Genomic DNA, 18,752 nt, shown 5'->3' with positions numbered 1-18,752 from the left:
AGTTTCCCAGTTCAGTTTATTCCCCTCTGTTTGTCCTTCCATTTTCTAAGCCCCCTCAGTCCAGTTCAGGTGGTGGTCCCTCAGTGGCCATCTGTGCACATCAAGTCAGGACCCCACCCTGGACGGCGCCAGTCCATCCCATCTCCACACTCCTCCATGTTCTCCTCGTCTTTTCTTTTATTTCTTTTTAATGGCTCACTTGTTCAGGCCGCTGCTCACTACGAGGACACGACTGGAGGGGATGGTGAAGTGGAGATGACGGAATAAAAAAAGAAAATGAAAATCAAAACTGAGCCTCATGGGAGTTAAAGTGTCACCAAAGGAGAATCAGCAGGTGGCAGACAGGACTTGGGGGACACTGATCAGACATGGGTTCAAATGACACCGAGTGACGATGGAGATGAGCACTGATGACGTCATGTGATGGACCAGTGTCCTGCACAGGGTTTGTCACAGCCTCGTCCCCAGTGTCACTACAGCCTCCGGCCCCCTGTCACCCCACAGCTGGACTGTCCATCTCTCTTTGCTCCTCGGTGGGACAGGCAACTTGGGGGGCTTCTTACAGGATGACTCCCACTGCTTTTCTGCCTCTAGTGGTGAAACTCTCGGGGGGTCTGTAGGTCAGAGTCCACTTGAGTTTTGTCACCCAGAGGGTCTCAACGTGTTAAAAAATAACAATGACGTTAAAGGAGGAGAACACAAGCTGAGGGGACACGGAGAGTTTATTAAATGAGGAGCAGAGCTGAGAGGAGAATTTAGGGGAGAGTGGACGGGGGGCTTCGTCACTAACAGGGGTCTGTCTGATCACCACTGCTGGTCTTCTCATGTGTAGATAGTCAGCTGACGTCCAGACCTCCTCAGCTCCTCCTGTAGTGACCTCAGGATCCTCTTCTCACTCTCACTGATCCCGTTGTCCTTCAGCCTGTGAGGAGACACAAGTGTGAATTACAAACAGCAGGGGGCGCCACACACACACTGGACTGTCACACTGACATGCCCCCTGATGTCACCCAGAATTCCTCTGTGTCTGTGCTCATCCAAGTCACATGACGTGGGTGTCGGCCTGTCAGTCCCTCAGTCCACTCACCGGTTGGTCAACATCCTCTGAACGCCTGCTGGTCGTGTCACATTTCATAAAGAAGGTGGTCTGTCCAGTTGACGTGCTGTTGTCCCCTCTGTCCCCCTGTGGTCAATTCCTGTCTATCTCTCTAGTGCTCCGTCTCTCTTCATTTTCTCTTCTTCTTCTTCTTCTCCTCACTATCATGTTTTCTCTCATTTCGTCTCCATCTTGTTTCTTCCTCTTGTCCACTGATCCCCCCGTCTGCTGCTCTGCTCTTTCTTGTTTTTTCCAAATGACCTTCAGCCCCCAGACTGTCATGTCCCCCTCTCCTCCTGTCCACACTGTCTGCTGTCCTGATCCCCCCGTGTCCTTGTCCCCCTGTCTCTGGCTGGACACTCAGCTGCTGTCCATTTCTTCTTCTTGTCCATCTCACACTCCTCCTCCTCCTCGTCTTCCTCTGTCTTTCTCTCCTTTGTTGTCCTTCCTGTCTGTCACCTCAGTCAGCTCCACTTGTCACGGTCACTCTGGTCACTCCATGTGCTGTCATGTGATCAGCCCGTCCATCAATAACACATTCACACCCCCCACCCCTCCCCCTCTTTACTCACCACAGTGTCACTAATTTACAGTTGTCACTCCTGAGCCCCTCACTCAGCTGACGAGCCCCTGAATCTCCCAGCTTGTTGTTGCTCAGACTCAGTTCAGTCAGCCGTGAGTTTGCAGACGAGAGGACCAAGAGGAGAGCTGAGCAGCAGGCCGAGGTGAGACCACACGACCTCAACCTGTGGAGAAGAAGAGAGATGAGTGAGGACAGACAGACAGACAGACAGACAGAAGGACACACAGCACAAGGACTCAATGACTGCGCCGTCTTCACTGAAATGCACTTTGACCCTGAGACCACCGCTGTCCTTATAAGGTAAGGCGCTATATACCTGACAGTGTCTTCTGCCTTCCTGCCACACTGACTGGTGACAAGTCACTCAAAGTGACATGTGGACACTGGACAGGAATGTGAAGGACATGAGGCTGACAGTGTCCTGCACTCGAGGGTCCAGACAGACTTGTCAAAGCCGATGACAGCGGAGGGACCACCTTGGATTTGTGTCTGTAACTGAGGACTCAGCACATGGAGGGGCTTTGACTGATTTGCAGGACCCCATCCACAGATTCCTGTTAGACACGCCGGTCACTGCTGGACATCGGAGAGCGTGACACTCGAGTGTCTGTCATGGTGGGCTCTCCTGATGTCAGACCACTTAGCCGATGAGGTCCCTCTGTCTGTCTATTGTGACAAAGACTGGACTGACTGTGTGATCAGTGACATAATGGACAGGGTGGGCAGGACTGACATGTGACACTTCTGACACTCCCACATCACATGCTGACCGGTGCCACTGACCAGCTGACCTCAGTCCACTAAAGGCCTCACTGCTGGTCACCTCAGTTTTCTTTTTTCTCTCCTAATTTGTAATAAAGCCAGTGGACGAGCTCTGAATGGACACTCAGCATCCCAAAGTCCAGTCCCCTAGGCACAGAGGTGGTCTGAGTGGACTGTGAAGTGACCCCCATTACTACTGACCACTGCCGTCCACTCCCAGCTCTCTTCTGACCTGAGCTGCCCATTCAGAGCAAAATGGCAGAGTGACCTGCTCAGAAAAGGATGAGAATCATCAGGAATTCAGCAGTCCGGACCATCAGCATTAACTCACCTGTGAAGATCAGGAAACAAATCAAAAGAACAACAACACATCCCATAATAAACAGACAGAATATGAGAGAATGTGAAAGGAAACCAAACAATCGTCTCTTCATACCTCAGTTCTAAATCACAAGCAAATCCTTTTTGTTCTGAAGACACAAGTGAAGCCCCCGTGGCAGCCTGTTTGAGGGGTCCTGCTTCTCGAGGTCCGACCACATAAACCTCACAGTCTGAGGGCCAACGCGATTCTCTCAATGACTTCTTCAGAGCAAACAATAAAACATAACACACGTCACTAAATAAATCCTAAAAACGTCACTCTGTGACAATGACAATGACGTGTGTGACATTAAAGAGCATTGGCATCCACTGCAGCTGTCCCCGTGTTTAGGACCCCCGTCATTTGTGTGTTCTCGATGTCACATTAGAATACGCTGGTTAAGGCCGATGTCTGCAGACACTTTGAACATTCAAATGAGGACATGTCCCCTGTTCAAGGTGCCAGCGTTGTAATAAAGGGTGACACCATTGTCATCAATCAAGTGACGATTTGTCTAAGAAACAGGCGAGATTCGAGCTGTGAGGGTAGAATACACGACAATGGGGTCACGTCACAAGTCTGATGTGCAGGACACCAACAGAGGAGCACGTGGACATCAGGAGCAGAAAAGTGACATCAGGGAGGGGCTGAGCAAATGTCACTTTGTCACTAAGGGTCAGAAGGTGGGACAACTGAAATCATATACTAACACAAAGTGATGGGGATTGTGATGGACACTTGAGGTCACAAGAAGTGAACTGGACTGTCAAGATAGATATTTTTATTTTTAATATAAACTTTATTTTGCACTATAAACAGCAGACATGAACACATCAATCCCAATAACACTGTCATTACTCCCCCACTACTCCCAGTCCCCACACATTAAGTACACACGTCAGTATTTAGTATTCAGTACTCCAGCTAATCCTTCTAACATTTAACATTACAATTTCACACCCGCTTTTCTTCATTATTCCAAATTTATTTTTCGTTGCCCCCCCCCCCCCCCCCCCAGTAGAGCACAGCACCCCCTTCACTCCCCACACTTTTTCAAATTCTTCGATATTACACATTGTTTTATAATATGTAAATTCTAGCTTGATTCTTGAAATTACATAAAATTTGAAAATAAACAGTACCTCATCTGGTAATGTACCACACTGTTTATTATTACGGCTTTTTAAAATGACTAACTTTGCTTACCCAAGTAAATAATTTAAAAGTTGAAATTTTGATTTTGATGTTTTGTTATATTTCATGCCCCAAATAAATGTTTGAACATCAAGTGTAACAGTAAATTTTTCACATATTTTCTGAAAATACACCAACAGAGTTTGCAGTCTCGTACAATATAAAAATAAATGATAAACAGTCTCTTTCTCCTCACAGAAGGCCCATTTATCGTTCACCTCACTCTGAAGTTTATTTAGAAACACATTTGTTGCAATGACCCCGTGTATGACTCTCCATTGTAAATCGCCTGCTCTCTTATTATTAGGGGGTTTATAAAATTCTCTCCATGCTGGCCTGACCTCTGTTTTTACATTTAATGTTTCAGTCCAGGGTGTCATGATGGTGTTTTTTAAATTTGAAAAATGGAAAACTTTGATGTAGTATACATTGAGTAATAGTCAGAAATGTGAGGCAGTCCTCTGAGCAACGTGGCTGAAGAAGAGAGACTCAGAGGTTCCTCTGTAAACAAAGTCTCGTAAAAAGACACAGCAAAGTCCCGGATGTCCTCAGGCTCTCTCAGCTCTTCTCTAGTATCTGTTTGGAGAACATAAATAACTTTACCTTGGGCCTCCTTTTTCTCCCCAAAGCAAAGAAAAATTTTGTAGGTGCATCTAGATGGTTAAGTTGTTGAAAGCGAGAACGTATTAAAGCTCCGTGAGCTCGAAACTCCAATAAATCCCATAGTGTTGTTTTCTTTGTGCTCAGGGTGTGCAGCAGATCCTCAGAGTAGCCATTTAACAGAGTCTTATGTATCTCCGTGATCTTCTCTTCGAGTGTCTTCATTTTTAAAATGCAGGCCTTGGTGACGTGTTCAGTGTATTGCTGACAAAACTGTCGAATCTGCACCTTGGACACATCCCACCACTGTCTCAGGGATCCAAAACACAGCTTGTTGGATCTCCACTGTTCCCAAAAGAAATTAAAACATTTCACAATGTGACTGTCCTGAAGTAGAGTGGTGTTGAAATCCATCCATCCATTTTCCAACCCGCTGAATCCGAACACAGGGTCACGGGGGTCTTCTGGAGCCAATCCCAGCCAACACAGGGCACAAGGCAGGAACCAATCCCGGGCAGGGTGCCAACCCACCGCAGTAGTGTTGAAATGCCAGTAAGATTTATATTTTTGTAGAGATGGGAGGAGAAATGTAACAGAAACCAGAGAGTGATCGGAAAAAGCGACAGGAGTGATGAGAGTGTTAGTTAATAAATTGAGGTGGCATTTTGGACTGTAAAAGCGATCCAAACGGGCCATCGAGAGGTGCCCTTTGCTCCCTTTGAGCCACGTGAACTGTTTGTCAGCTGGAAAGTGAGAGCGCCACACATTCACTAAGTCGTAGGCCTCGACGATTTCCTTAAGTATACTGACTGACCCCAAGTGCGGCTCGGCCCCATTTCTATCCAAAACCCAGTCCTCTGTACAATTAAAATCCACCCCCAGCACGACGATCTCATTATTAGTAAATTCATCCAAAATCACCCGTAATAATTAAAAAAAATCCACCCTGGCAGTGCCGTTATTTGGGGCATAAACATTAATAAAAACCAACGAGTGGGGGCCATCCTCTGCCTGCACAACTAACAGTCTGCCAGCCATAACCTCAGTCACCTTTGTGATTTTTACTAATCAGCTCTGCCACCCCCGCACTCACACTGGTGCCATGGCTGAAAAAGCCCGTCCCTCCCCAGTCCTGCACCCAGGCGGCCTGACTTTCCAGATCTGAGTGGGTCTCTTGTAGGAACCCCACATCTAAGTGCTTTTGTCTTAAAAAATCACACACCAAGTTCCTCTTCAAATTGCCTCGACAGCCATTCACATTTAGGGTCCCTACATGTAACTCAGCCATATTTACACCACAAAAGAAACAAAAAACACACCCGAAAACAAAGAGATTCACTTTCTTGATTTGACCATCCATCAGGACTTATTGTGAAGAATCTTGCGCACTCTGCTCATTACGTTTTTTAACCTGGTGCTCTCCTTTTGGTCCAGCCCTAAATTAGCTGCATTGCGCTTTGTTTTTTGCTGAGCTCAAATAGAGATCAAGGTCCGGAAAATAGTCCTGTACTTGAACACCCCTCTTTCCCTCTAAATATATCAAGAACTTCCTGATGCTCTTCGTACTGTATCCTCCTTTAGGCTACAAACCAAACACTGAGAAGGTGTTACCGGAAATGTCAGTCTCATTCTCTCCTTCACCCTCCACACCTTCACCACTATCTGCAATATCCCTCTTGTTAACTGACACAATTTGTTTTTTTTGACAGATTATCTGACATTAAAATCTTCTCAGCGCCCGTGGTGGACTCCACTGCTTCTTTTCTTTTCCTAGTGGTTATTTGTGATGTCTCCTTACACCCACTCGACTCCACACTCACATCCATCATGGCTGCCTCACTCACTCCTGCTCTCTTTGTAACTTTTGTTTCCTTACTGCTGCTGCTGCTTGCTATTTGTTTAGTGCCCAGGCCCAACTCAAGATTGCCCCCATTAATATCAACAATGGCCATATCTGAGGTTGTCTCATTATTGGTGAGCAGTGTTGCACCACTTGGAGATGATCATCTCCTGCTGTATCATTACAGCTCCCTTCATTCTGGAACAGGGGGACATTCTTATTACTGCAGACCTCTGCAGCCTGACCAGTGGAGGCCTCCTCAGTCTCAGCTGTGCGCCCTTCTTTAAGGACGGAGGCTCCTTCACCAGGGACACTGGGCTCATCGACAGGTGTATCACCAGCCTCGGCCAGCACACCTTCATTATTATTGTCATGCTCTTGTTTAGAGTCTAGTGCAGCATTATCTTTGTCTGCAGGCTCCATTTGCTCTTCAATTTCCTTCTCATCTAATTCACTCTCACTATCAGTCAGCTCATCTTCTTCAAACTCCTCCTCCTCTTCAGTCTCTGACTCACTCTCTCTGCTTTCTTCATCACTTAAATAAACATTCTCTCTTTTACAGTCAATCGCTTTATGGCCTGCTCTACCACAATTGAAACATTTCATCGATTCCGAACTCACAAACACCACGTAATCCACACCCTCCACTCAGAACTTTAAGGCCATGTTAAGTTCATCATTCACGTTATTTAAAATCATATAAAGCTGTCGCCGAAAAGACACGACATGCTTTAAATCAGGGGATCTGCAGCCCAGTGGAATCATGCTAATGGGAGACATCACTTCACCATACCTGCGCAGTTCACGCTGCAAGATTTCATTACTCAAGAATGGAGGCACATTAGAAATAATAACCTTACGAGCAGGAGTCGACAGCGGCAACACCGAGATCAGCGCGCCATTAAGTACAACACCCTGCTCGACCAGTCGGGGAACCAGCGCTTCATCGTCCAGGAAAATCACCACCGCTTTATTCATACGTGAGGCCGACCAGACATTCTTACACCCCACCACCCCACTGACACTCCATAACGCAGGCCTCCACCGAGACCACCGGATCAACAAGCAACCTTACAGCGTGCCTTCTGGAAAGGTTAGAAATTCTGTGTGGAGATAAGCCATCTCGTATAGCTTTAGACTCTGCCATAGCGGCCACTCCATATTCGTAAAACTAAAAACAAACAAGGAAAAGAGAGAGAGATACTCATAACACGCACCAGCCGTCGACGGCCGAAACCACAGACACGGCCACCGCAGAACACACCAATTGAGAGCCAAATGGACAGAGATAGATAGATAGATAGATAGATAAATGTGAAAGGCACTATATCATGTGATCAGCCCGCCAATCAATAACACATTCACACCCCCCACCCCTCCCCCTCTTTACTCACCGCAGTTTCTCTAATTTACAGTTGTCACTCCTGAGCCCCTCACTCAGCTGATGAGCCCCTGAATCTCCCAGGTTGTTGAAGTTCAGCACCAGATATGTCAGCCGTGAATTTGGAGACGAGAGGACCGAGGAGAGAGCTGAGCAGCAGGCCGAGGTGAGACCACAAGACTTCAACCTGTGGAGAAGAAGAGAGATGAGTGAGGACAGACAGACAGACAGAAGGACACACAGCACAAGGGCTCAAAGACCGCGTCGTCTTTACTGAATTGCATTTTGACCCTGAGACCACCGCTGTCCTTAAAACGTAAGGCGCTATATACTTGACAGAGTCTTCTGCCTTCCTGCCACACTGACTGGTGACAAGTCACTCAAAGTGACATGTGGACACTGGACAGGAATGTGAAGGACATGAGGCTCACAGTGTCCTGCACTCGAGGGTCCAGACAGACTTGTCAAAGCTGATGACAGCGGAGGGACCACCTTGGATTTGTGTCTCTAACTGAGGACTCAGCACATGGAGGGGCTTTGACTGATTTGCAGGACCCCATCCATAGATTCCTGTTAGACACGCTGGTCACTGCGGGACATCGGAGAGCGTGACACTCGAGTGTCTGTCATGGTGGGCTCTCCTGATGTCAGACCACTTAGACGATGAGGACCCTCTGTCTGTCTATTGTGACTAAGACTGGACTGACTGTGTGATCAGTGACATAATGGACAGGGTGGACAGGACTGACATGTGACACTTCTGACACTCACACGTCACATGCTGACCGGTGCCGCTGACCTCAGACCACTAAAGGCCTCACTGCTGGTCACCTCAGTTTTCTTATTTCTCTCCTAATTTGTAATAAAGCCAGTGGACGAGCTCTGAATGGACACTCAGCATCCCAAAGTCCAGTCCCCTGAGCACAGAGGTGGTCTGAGTTGACTGTGAAGTGACCCCCATTAATGTTGACCACTGCTGTCCACTCCCAGCTCTCCTCTGACCTGAGCTGCCCATTCAGAGTAAAATGGCAGAGTGACCTGCTAGCATTGCAGAAGATCACAAGAAGAACACGTCAGTGGCTCAGAAAAGGACGAGAATCATCAGGAATTCAGCAGTCCGGACCACCAGGATTAACTCACCTGTGAAGATCAGGAAACAAATCAAAAGAACAACAACACATCCCATAATAAACAGACAGAATATGAGAGAATGTGACAGAAAACCAAACAATCGTCTCTTCATAGCTCAGTCCTAAATCACAACCAAATCCTTTCAGCTCTGAAGACACAAGTGAAGTCCCCCATGGCAGCCTGTTTGAAGGTCCTGCTTCTTGAGGTCCGACCACATAAACCTCACAGTCTGAGGGCCAACGCGATTCTCTCAATGACATCTTCAGAGTAAACAATAAAACATAACACATGTTACTAAATAAATCCTAAAAATGTCACTCTGTGACAATGACAATGATGTGTGTGACATTAAAGAGTATTGGCGTCTACTGCAGATGTCCCCGTGTTTAGGACCCTCGTCATTTGTGTGTCCTCGATGTCACATTAGGATATGCTGGTTAAGGTCGATTTCTGCAGACACTTGAACATTCAAATGAGGACATGTCCCCTGTTCAAGGTACCAGCATTGTAATAAAGGGTGACACCATTGTCATCAATCAAGTGACAATTTCTCTAAGAAAAAGCGAGACTCGAGTTGTGAGGGTAGAATACACGACAATGGGGTCACATCACAAGTCTGATATGCAGGACACCAACAGAGGTGCACGTGGACATCAGGAGCAGAAAAGTGATGTTAGAGAGGGGCTGAGCAAATGTCACTTTGTCACTAAGGGTCACAAGGGGGGACAACTGAAATCAGAAACTAATAGAAAGTGCTGGGGATTGTGATGGACACCTGAGGCCACAGGAAGTGAACTGGACTATCAAGAGGCTCAAGTCCGTTGAGGCCCGTATCCACCACCAGGGGGCGCCCTGGGACTTATTTACTTCTGCCACACCCATGGAGGACGATCCTTCTAGAGTCACCCGGAGTGCTTCCAGGTGCTCTCCTGACGTTTCCGCCACACCAGGACGTGACGTCAGGTACAGTAGAGCACCTGGAGCTCATCTGGGTGAGGATAAATGGGGCCGCCTCCCTCCTATCAGAGAGCTGGAGTCGGGAGTAGGAGCAGGACGAAGCTCCTGGAGAGAGAGAAGGAGGCCCAGGGACAGTGAGAGAAAGACCCAGGAGACTGTGTTGTTGTGTTGGAGAACTGAGAAAAATAAACAAGTTTTGTATAAAGATGTGGTCTTCGACTGGTGGTGTCCGGGCAAATATCACAATAGATAGATAGATAGATAGATGTGAAAGGCACTATATCATATGATTTTTAAAACCAAACTTTATTGAATAAACACAGAAATAAATCGCAACAGTAAACCAAACTCAATCCTAAGGCTACACAAAACATGTGCATACATTTCTAATGATGAATATCTCATTTCAAGTTATTACATATTCATATTTTTCTTGTAATAAACAATATGTTTATATAAGCCCTCCCATTGTTTCCACCCTCCAATCCCACTTATCCTTAGTATTATTATCATCCCATTTTATAAGTAAAAACACCAAACTCAGAGCACAAATTGTTAATTATTCTCATCACATTTACAAAGTACATTATTCACACACCACAATTCCTTAAACTGTGCTAAATTATTTGTAGACTTATAAAAATTAAAATCCACTAATATTCTACTTTCACACACTTTTCTAAAAAAGACAATAACATTTTCAGTCCCACTCCCAGTAATTTTGTTTTTACGTGTTTTCCATATTGACAGTTTTGCTTGCCCAATAATAAAATTAATTAAGTTCATATTTTCTCTGGTTTGTCGTGTAATTCTCCACCCCAAACACAAACACCGTGCTATTATACGGGACCCCCAGCCGTTCTACTATTCTTTCTATTACAGTAAAGAAGGTCTGGAGTCTCTCACAGTACATAAAAGCATGATAAACAGTTTCCCTCAGACCACAAAAAGGACAGCAATCAGAAACCCCCGGACATATAATTGATAAGAAGGAGTTCACCGCTAGTATCCCATGCACCAACCTCCACTGCAGGTCTCCCACCCTACTGGCCAATGGTGGCTTGTACAATGACCTCCAGGCGGGGTTCAGTCCTTGAGTGGCTCCAAGCTGGTCTCTCCAAGGTGTGTTGTGTCTTCGGGTCCTCAGCTGTTCCAGGTTGTTCACCTTCATGCACATCCTATAGAGCTGCTTCCCTGGCACCGTAGGCAGAGATAACGCCTCAAGAGAACGTAAGGCTAAAACAACATTGGTCTCTCCATTCCTCAGTTCAGCAGCCAGAGATACAGTAAGCGTTGGAAAAGGCATCTCATCAGTTGGCTTCAGTCGTGAGGTGAACATTCTGTGCAGGAGTGTCATGGATTCCCTGTCCAGGGATGATTGTATCTGACACAGAAACTTCTCCATTGAGTGTACTGAGTGCACTCCTGTCTCCTCTGCTACCACTTGTGCACTTTTCCAAGTGTAATTTTCCCAGTCAATGGTGTTCTTTATTGTGGTTATTGTATGTATTATGAAAAGATTAATAAAATTTTCAGAAAGTCCTGTAGCAGTGCCAACATCAGGATTATACAGCAGCAGTTCTTCAACAACCCAAAATGGGTTGAGGTCATCACAGTCCTTTTTGATCAACAGTAGTTGCCACACTGCTAGAAGGCTTTTATAAAAATTTGGCACATGTAAAGTCCTGATATTATCAAAATGGCACAGCAGTAAACTTTTACCAAGTCCCATATGCCTGGCCTGTTTAAAGAAAAGTACAGCCAAGTTCATCCACTGGCTCTGCTCAACAGGGTACAGCAGTTTCTGAATGGTCTGAAGGTGGAAAGCAGCAATCCTGCTGGTAATGTCAATAAGTCCTTGTCCGCCTTCATCCAATGGCAAGAATAAAATGTCCTTCTGTATCCAAAGGGTACCATTCCAAAAAAAATCAATAATCGCTACATGTATCTGTTGAACAAGCAAAGGTGGAGGTTGCAGACAAATACATTTGTGCCACAGGCTGGAGGTCACCAGGTTATTAATCACCAGCATCCGTCCTCTATAAGATAACTGAGGGAGTATCCACTTCCACTTAGCGAGCCGAGCTGTAACCTTGTCCAACAGACCCTCCCAGTTGCTTTGGATGTAGGGGTCATCACCGAGATGGACTCCCAAGTACATGAAGCCCCCAGTGGTCCACTGCAGACCCCCTTCCAGTCGAGGAGGACTACATCCTGTCCAGTTCCCAACCAGCACTGCACTGCTTTTATTCCAATTCATTTTTGCAGATGACGCTTTACTGTAATTTCGCAGACAGTTTGTAAGTTTGTCCAAATCCTTCTGGCCTGTGATGATTACTGCAAGATCATCTGCATAAGCAGTGACTTTCACAGGGTCCATGTTGCAGTTGGGGATGGAGAGACCAGTCAGCACTTTCCTCAGGTGCACCAGGAAAGGCTCCAGCACCAGAGCATATAACATACCGGACAAAGAGCAGCCCTGTCTGACTCCTCTTCTGACACTGAAAGGTGCGCACAAACCACCATTGACCTTGATTATACCAGAAATGTCACTATAAAGTAATCGAATATAATTAATAAAAGACTCCCCAAAACCAAAAGCCTTCATGGTATTCTATAAAAATGAGCGACTGACCCTATCAAAAGCTTTTTCCTGGTCAAGAAAAATAAAACAAGTCTGAAAACCAAACAGTTTTGCAGCAGCTAGAATGTCCCGAATTAAAAAAATGTTATTAAAAATGGACCTGCCAGCCACGCAGTAATTCTGATCAGGATGCACCAGTCTCCCCAAAACTTGAACCATTAGCTAAGGTTTTGGAGAGAACTTTATAATCTTCACATAAGAGAGACACTGGCCACCAGTTCTTAATGAGACACAAGTCTCCCTTCTTCGGCAGCAGCGTGATCACAGCTCTACGGCAGCTTTGAGGTAACAAACCAGTTTTAAAACTCCACCGAAACACTTCCAACAAGTCCAGGCCAATGACATCCCAGAACTCTTTATAAAACTCCACTGAAATGCCATCAATTCCCAGGACCTTCCCTGTATTCAGCTGTCCCAGGGCTGTGGTGAGTTCTGCAAAGGTCACCTCACTATTTAGATCTGCCACGTCTGCATTGGGAAGCTGTGGTAAGTCCTGCAAAAAGGACTGTTGGTCTTCACTGCCACCATCTCCATCTGCAGCAAACAGAAGTTCATAAAATTCGCGGACCTCCTGCCTTATCTCACTGGGCTCTTGTGTCTCTCTGCCATCAGGTGTTCTTATACAATGTAAGATTTTACTCTGCCAGTTTTTTTTCTCTAAACCAAAAAAGTATTGTGTTGGTGCATCCATCTCAGTCAACCGCTGAAAGCGGGCCCTCACTAAAGCCCCCTGAGCCCTGGTCTCAAGCAGGTGGGCCAACCCCAGTTTAGCAGTAGTCAGGCTCGCCTGCAGCTGCTCATTTGGACCCTCCTCTAGTTGTTGTTGAAGCTCAGCTATTTGATTTTCCAAAGCTGCCATTTCTGACCACAATACTTGGGTGACATTTCTGGTATACTGCTGACGCAAAGCCCAGATGTGACTCTTCCCAACCTCCCACCACTGTTGTAAGCTGGTGAACTCCTTCTTCATAGCCTTCCAGCCTCCCCAGAAATGAACAAATAACTCTTTAAAGTTCTGATCTTTGAGGAGGAGCGTATTAAAATGCCAGTACGGACTACGGGGTCTGTACACGTTAAAAAGAAGTGAACAACACACCAGACTGTGATCGGAGAAGCCAGTAGGCACAATAGAGCACACTTTAAATAACCCTAACAGGTGCTTAAAACTGTAAAAATGATCGAGTCTCGCCATTGAGATCGTGTTTCCACTCGTCCTCCCCCACGTGTATTGCCGCCAGGCCCTATCTTTAGCCCTCCACACATCTTCCAGCCCAAACTCTTTAATTATTTTACCTAAAGCTTGTGCTGAGTGAGGGTGCGGTTCCAGAACATTGTTTCTGTCCATCCTTGTGTCAAGTATACAATTAAAATCCCCTCCTAACACCACCACTTCCTCAGGTTCACATTTAGATAAAAGATCTCCTAAACTGTTAAAGAACTGGAGCCTCTCCTCACCCTCATTCGGGGCGTACACGTTAATGAAAGTGACGACACTGCCTTGAAGTTTCACTCTCCCTTTCACCAGCTCATCAGTCCTGCAGACTTCTACTTGAAGCTCTCCAAGAAATAAAACGACCACTCCAGCACTAACATTTGTCCCATTACTAAAAAAAATGTCCCCTTTCCAATCCCTGCTCCACTTCCACTGATTTTGCTCATCAATGTTGGTTTCTTGTAGAAAGGTGACATTCAAATCTTTTTGTCTGATAAAATCAAAAAGTGCGACCCTCTTATCTGGACTTCTCCCCCCGTTAATATTTAGGGTTCCTATGTGTACACTTGCCATGGTACCTGAATATATAGATAAACACACAATGAAACACAGGGACCACCACAAATACTGTGGAGTGGATTTAACAGGGGGCTTAGCCATTAGGTGGTGTTTAAATTGGACTGTTTCCTCAGTTTGCTGGTTAAATTCTTGAGCCTCACGAGCTCTTTAACGTCAAACATCGCAGAGGCTGCTTTGTCCCGCCACAACCCGTGGATAGATGATGGAAAGAGATCAATGTCTGGGAAAAATTCGTCCACGTCCACCCAAAGCTCACCAAAAACTCCTTCACACTCTGAGCGCTGTAACCCCCCCTGGCTTTTAACTCTGCAGGCTCAGAGGCAGCAGACCCATCGGAGATATTACCGTCATCGTTCTCTTCCCCGACACTCCCCACGGTTGAACCGTCATCGGTTGTCTCCACGAAGACAGGAAAATCCTCCTGACAAGGACCATAGGCGGGATCCTCTCCAATCACCCCCAAGTTCTGACTTAAACCAATTTTCTTTCGTACCCTATCTTCTTTTTCTCCTTGCCTATTTTGAGCAGGACGTTTAAATTCACCTTTTTCCTCAGGCTCGTTGCTGCCTCCCTCGTCCATGTCTATGTCTCCCCACACACTTTCAGCTGCTGCTGTTGTTTGACCTACAGTCTCACTACCGCCTTCATTCGGCTCATCTCTGGGAGGCACCTGATCCTCTAGCCCCTCAGATCTAGTGGCATTTCCATTCTTAACACCCTGCACCTCCACAAGCGCCTCTGCGCCATCAGCCACTACTGGACAATCTTCTACTTCCTGCCCCTCTTTTTCTGTATCTGCATGGCCAGTTTTCATGTTCCCGTGTTGTCTCTCAGGACACTGTTTAATTAAATGTGCTTCACTCCCACACCCAAAACATTTCATTTTATTAGAAGTGACGAAAATTACGTAATCGAACCCGTCTACTTTAAACTTCATTGCCACATTTAATTCATCGTCCATTCTATTTAAAACCATATAAACTTGTCTCCTGAATGACAAGACATGTTTTAAATCCGGCGATTTATAACCTAATGGAATATAATGAATTTTCGAAACCAATCGTCCATGCCACTCCAACTCTTTTGCTATCGTATCATTCTTCAGAAAGGGCGGCACATTCAAAATTATCACTCTACGGGACGGGACGGCTAAAGGAGAAACCTGTACAAAAGAGCCATTAATAACAACCCCCTTCTCAACCACTATGGGAACTAAATCAATAGAGCTCAAAAACACAATGATAGACCCGCTCATTCGTGAAGCCGACTTGATATTCTTACAGCCAACCACCTCGCCGACTGCCAACACCCCCTCCACCAATGGGACAAACTCCTCTGATATAAGTTTAACCCCAATGGCGGCGGCATAGACGCTCAAGATTCGCAGCCATTGCAGCTGCCGTGGCCTAAGCCACTCAGTTCAAAACAAGTTTATCTGTTTACACCAAAGAAAGATAGAAATAAGAAAGTAGAATATCAGAAGAAAAGAAATCACCACACTCACCTCACAGCGTCCACCATCTGTTCCACTCACACACACTCGAAACAACCACCCAGCATGCACAGCGGCAGCAACACAGGTAGAGAGATAGATAGATAGATAGATAGATAGATAGATAGATAGATAGATAGATAGATAGATAGATAGATAGATAGATAGATAGATAGATAGATAGATAGATATGTAAGGCACTATATAATACATAGATATCGTGCCCCATTCACTCCCACATTGAAAGCCACAGGAGTGCAAAAGTACAGAAAACGTATTCAGAGTGGGCCAACAATTTCATTCAGCCACAAACACAACTGCCCGGTACCACCAGGTAAAGACTTTCAGCTGGAGCTCACATTGGATTCACAACACAGGGGTCCCAGTTTTCTTGTTTTGTCCCAAAGATGCTGTAATTATTTGGTACCATCACCTTCTTTGAGGTAGTTTTCCTTAATGACAGCTACATTGGTATACTGCCTGTCGTAAATCCAGACTACACACTCTGAATCAGAGAATTTAATTGATAAGCAGGATAACAACATTAGTTATGAGTCAAATTTAGGAGATAAGAATGAAAAAAGAAAGCAGAAATAGCCTGAGTCAGCCCTGACACATCTCACCAACAGCACCACAGAAGTAAGACCTTCATGAGTGGGCCTACAAGGCATCAGTCCCATGTCGTACTTGTGCTGCTCTCCTCTGCAGTAACCAGAACATCACACAAGACTACAGATGTGGAGTCAGCAGTGCCACCTGCAGTCTGATCACATGCCTGGCTTATTCAAAAGCTGATAGAACCCAGGCCTGACTTAGAAGGGGATCCTCTGGACTTTGGGTGTGTGGTGTTTGTGGATGGATGTTTGTTGCGATTGGAGAATTGCACTCCTACTATAAGTTATGCTGTTGTGCAGGATTGGACACTACTGGAAGGAGCCAAGCTCCCTCCTAGCTGGTCAGCGCAAGCTGCAGAAGTCTTTGCATTGGCACAAGCATATCAGTTACATGAGGGAATGGAGGTTACCATCTATAGTGACTCGTGCTCTTCTTTTGGAGTATGTCACTGTCATGGATCATTGTGGAAAATGAGAGGGTTCAGAACTAGTACAGGAAAGCCTAACCAGCATTACAACCTGCTTGTGTAGCAGTGATTAAGTGTCAAGCTCACACAGGGAAAAAAGACCCTGTAAGTGAAAGAAACGTGCCCGCTAACTATTGGGCAAAAGAAGCCACTAGACGGCCTGATGCTGAAGTTTATTATTTCATGCCTCTGCAAACCTCTGTCTAGTAGAGGGGTTTAACCAAGCTCTCAAGCAGATGCTTCGCAAGGTTGTCAGCGGGGATGGGAGGAATTGGGACCAACTCCTCCTGCTCGTTCTGTTTACATACCGGGAAGTCCCATAAGCCTCTACGGGGTTCTCACCTTTTGAATTATTATACGGTCGACAATGCCGGGGTATATTTGATATTTTGAAAGAAGGTTGGGAAGGAGAGGCTCTTCCCTCTACAAATATATTGGGATAAATCGCATAATTACACGATAGATTTGGAAAAATTCGGCCTATTCTAAAAGGTCATATGGAAGAGGCGCAAGCAGCACAGGCCCATTATTATGACCGTGGCACGACGCTCCAAGAATTCTATCCGGGGGATCATGTCATGGTGTTGGTTCCCACCTCCCATTCCAAATTACTCACCCATTGGCAAGGCCCTTATGAAATTAAGGAGCGGAAAGGGCTTGTCAACTATTTGGTGAAACACCCCAATCATCAACCAAGTGAGTTGATTTATCATGTGAACTTGCTGAAGCCATGGAAGGAAAGGGATCCCGATCCCTCCTCCGCTCAGCCACTCTCATTCTTTGCTCTAATAGACACCCTTAATTTCGGTGAGGAATTAACTTTCAGACAGAGACGGGAGCTGGAGTCAGCTATCCTGTCTGTTCCAGAGGTGGTGAGTGAGAAGCCCAGAAGGACCTCTCTGATTGCGCATGTCATAGTGACTGAGCCTGGAGTTATCGCCTGAGAGCACCCCTATAGACTCCCGGAGGCAAAGAAAGTAGAAGTGGAGCTGGAAATCAAGCGAATACTGGAACTAGGAGTGGTAGAGGAAAGTTTTAGTCCCTGGTCCAGTCCAATCGTCTTGGTTAGTAAGCCTGACGGCAGTTGGAGGTTTTGCAATGACTTCCGTCGGCTTAACCAAGTCTCCCAATTTGATGCTTATCCCATGCCTCGTGTGGACGACCTCCTCGGCTAGGCCAAGCAAGATTCTTGACATGACAAAGGGGTACTGGCAGATTCCTTTAACGGATTCCGCAAAGGTGAAGACGGCATTTAGCACTCCTAGCGGACACTGGCAGTATCGTGTCCTTCCATTTGGGTTACACGGGGCTCCTGCGACTTTCCAGAGTCTGGTGGACAAAGTGCTCCAACCCCATAATGCGTATAGTGCTGCCTATCAGGATGATGTCGTCATCTATTCCAGCACATGGAAGGAACACGTGCAGCAGGTCAGAGTGGTGTTGCGGACACTAGGAGAAGCCGGGCTATGAATCAATCCAAATAAATGTTTCTTTGGACTGAAAGAAGCTAAATATTTGGGTTACCTGGTGGGTCGGGGCACTGTGAAGCCACAGTGTTCAAAAATAGATGCCATTTTAAAATGGTCCGCGAACCAAGCAGCAAGTCCAAGCATTTCTTGGATTAGCGGGGTACTACCTCCAGTTTGTACCTCGTTTTTTTGAGAGAGCGGCGCCCTTGACTGATTTGATGAAGAAAAGAGCTCCTAATAATGTGGTATGGACTGACAAGACGAAAGCTGTGTTCCGTGACTTAAAACAAGCTCTTATTTCAGCACCTGTATTAATAGCTCCTAATTTTTCTCTCCCTTTCATTCTCCAGACGAACGCTTCAGACACAG

General features: G+C 46.0%; 2 protein-coding genes and 1 long non-coding RNA gene across 4 annotated transcripts in view; 1 reads left to right on the top strand and 2 right to left on the bottom strand.

Annotated features, from left to right (window-relative positions):
• The window catches only part of LOC114643553 (protein NLRC5-like), a 5,922,889-nt gene that overhangs the window by 4,752,165 nt on the left and 1,151,972 nt on the right, over positions 1–18,752 (bottom strand). The gene's annotated exons all lie outside the window — the stretch shown is intronic.
• LOC114641980 (NACHT, LRR and PYD domains-containing protein 3-like) overlaps positions 1–18,752 on the top strand; it is a 1,026,505-nt gene that overhangs the window by 65,681 nt on the left and 942,072 nt on the right. The window lies entirely within an intron of this gene.
• Positions 675–8,735, bottom strand: LOC114643562 (uncharacterized). Its single transcript, XR_007934677.1, has 3 exons — positions 8,649–8,735; positions 1,669–2,502; positions 675–922 (listed from the first exon to the last, which is right to left on the bottom strand). It is a non-coding gene; the product is annotated as an uncharacterized LOC114643562 (long non-coding RNA).

The sequence above is a fragment of the Erpetoichthys calabaricus genome, chromosome 4, assembly GCF_900747795.2.
Source record: "Erpetoichthys calabaricus chromosome 4, fErpCal1.3, whole genome shotgun sequence".
NCBI classification, from domain to species: domain Eukaryota; kingdom Metazoa; phylum Chordata; class Cladistia; order Polypteriformes; family Polypteridae; genus Erpetoichthys; species Erpetoichthys calabaricus.
This window is presented reverse-complemented; position numbering and strand designations above follow the sequence as displayed.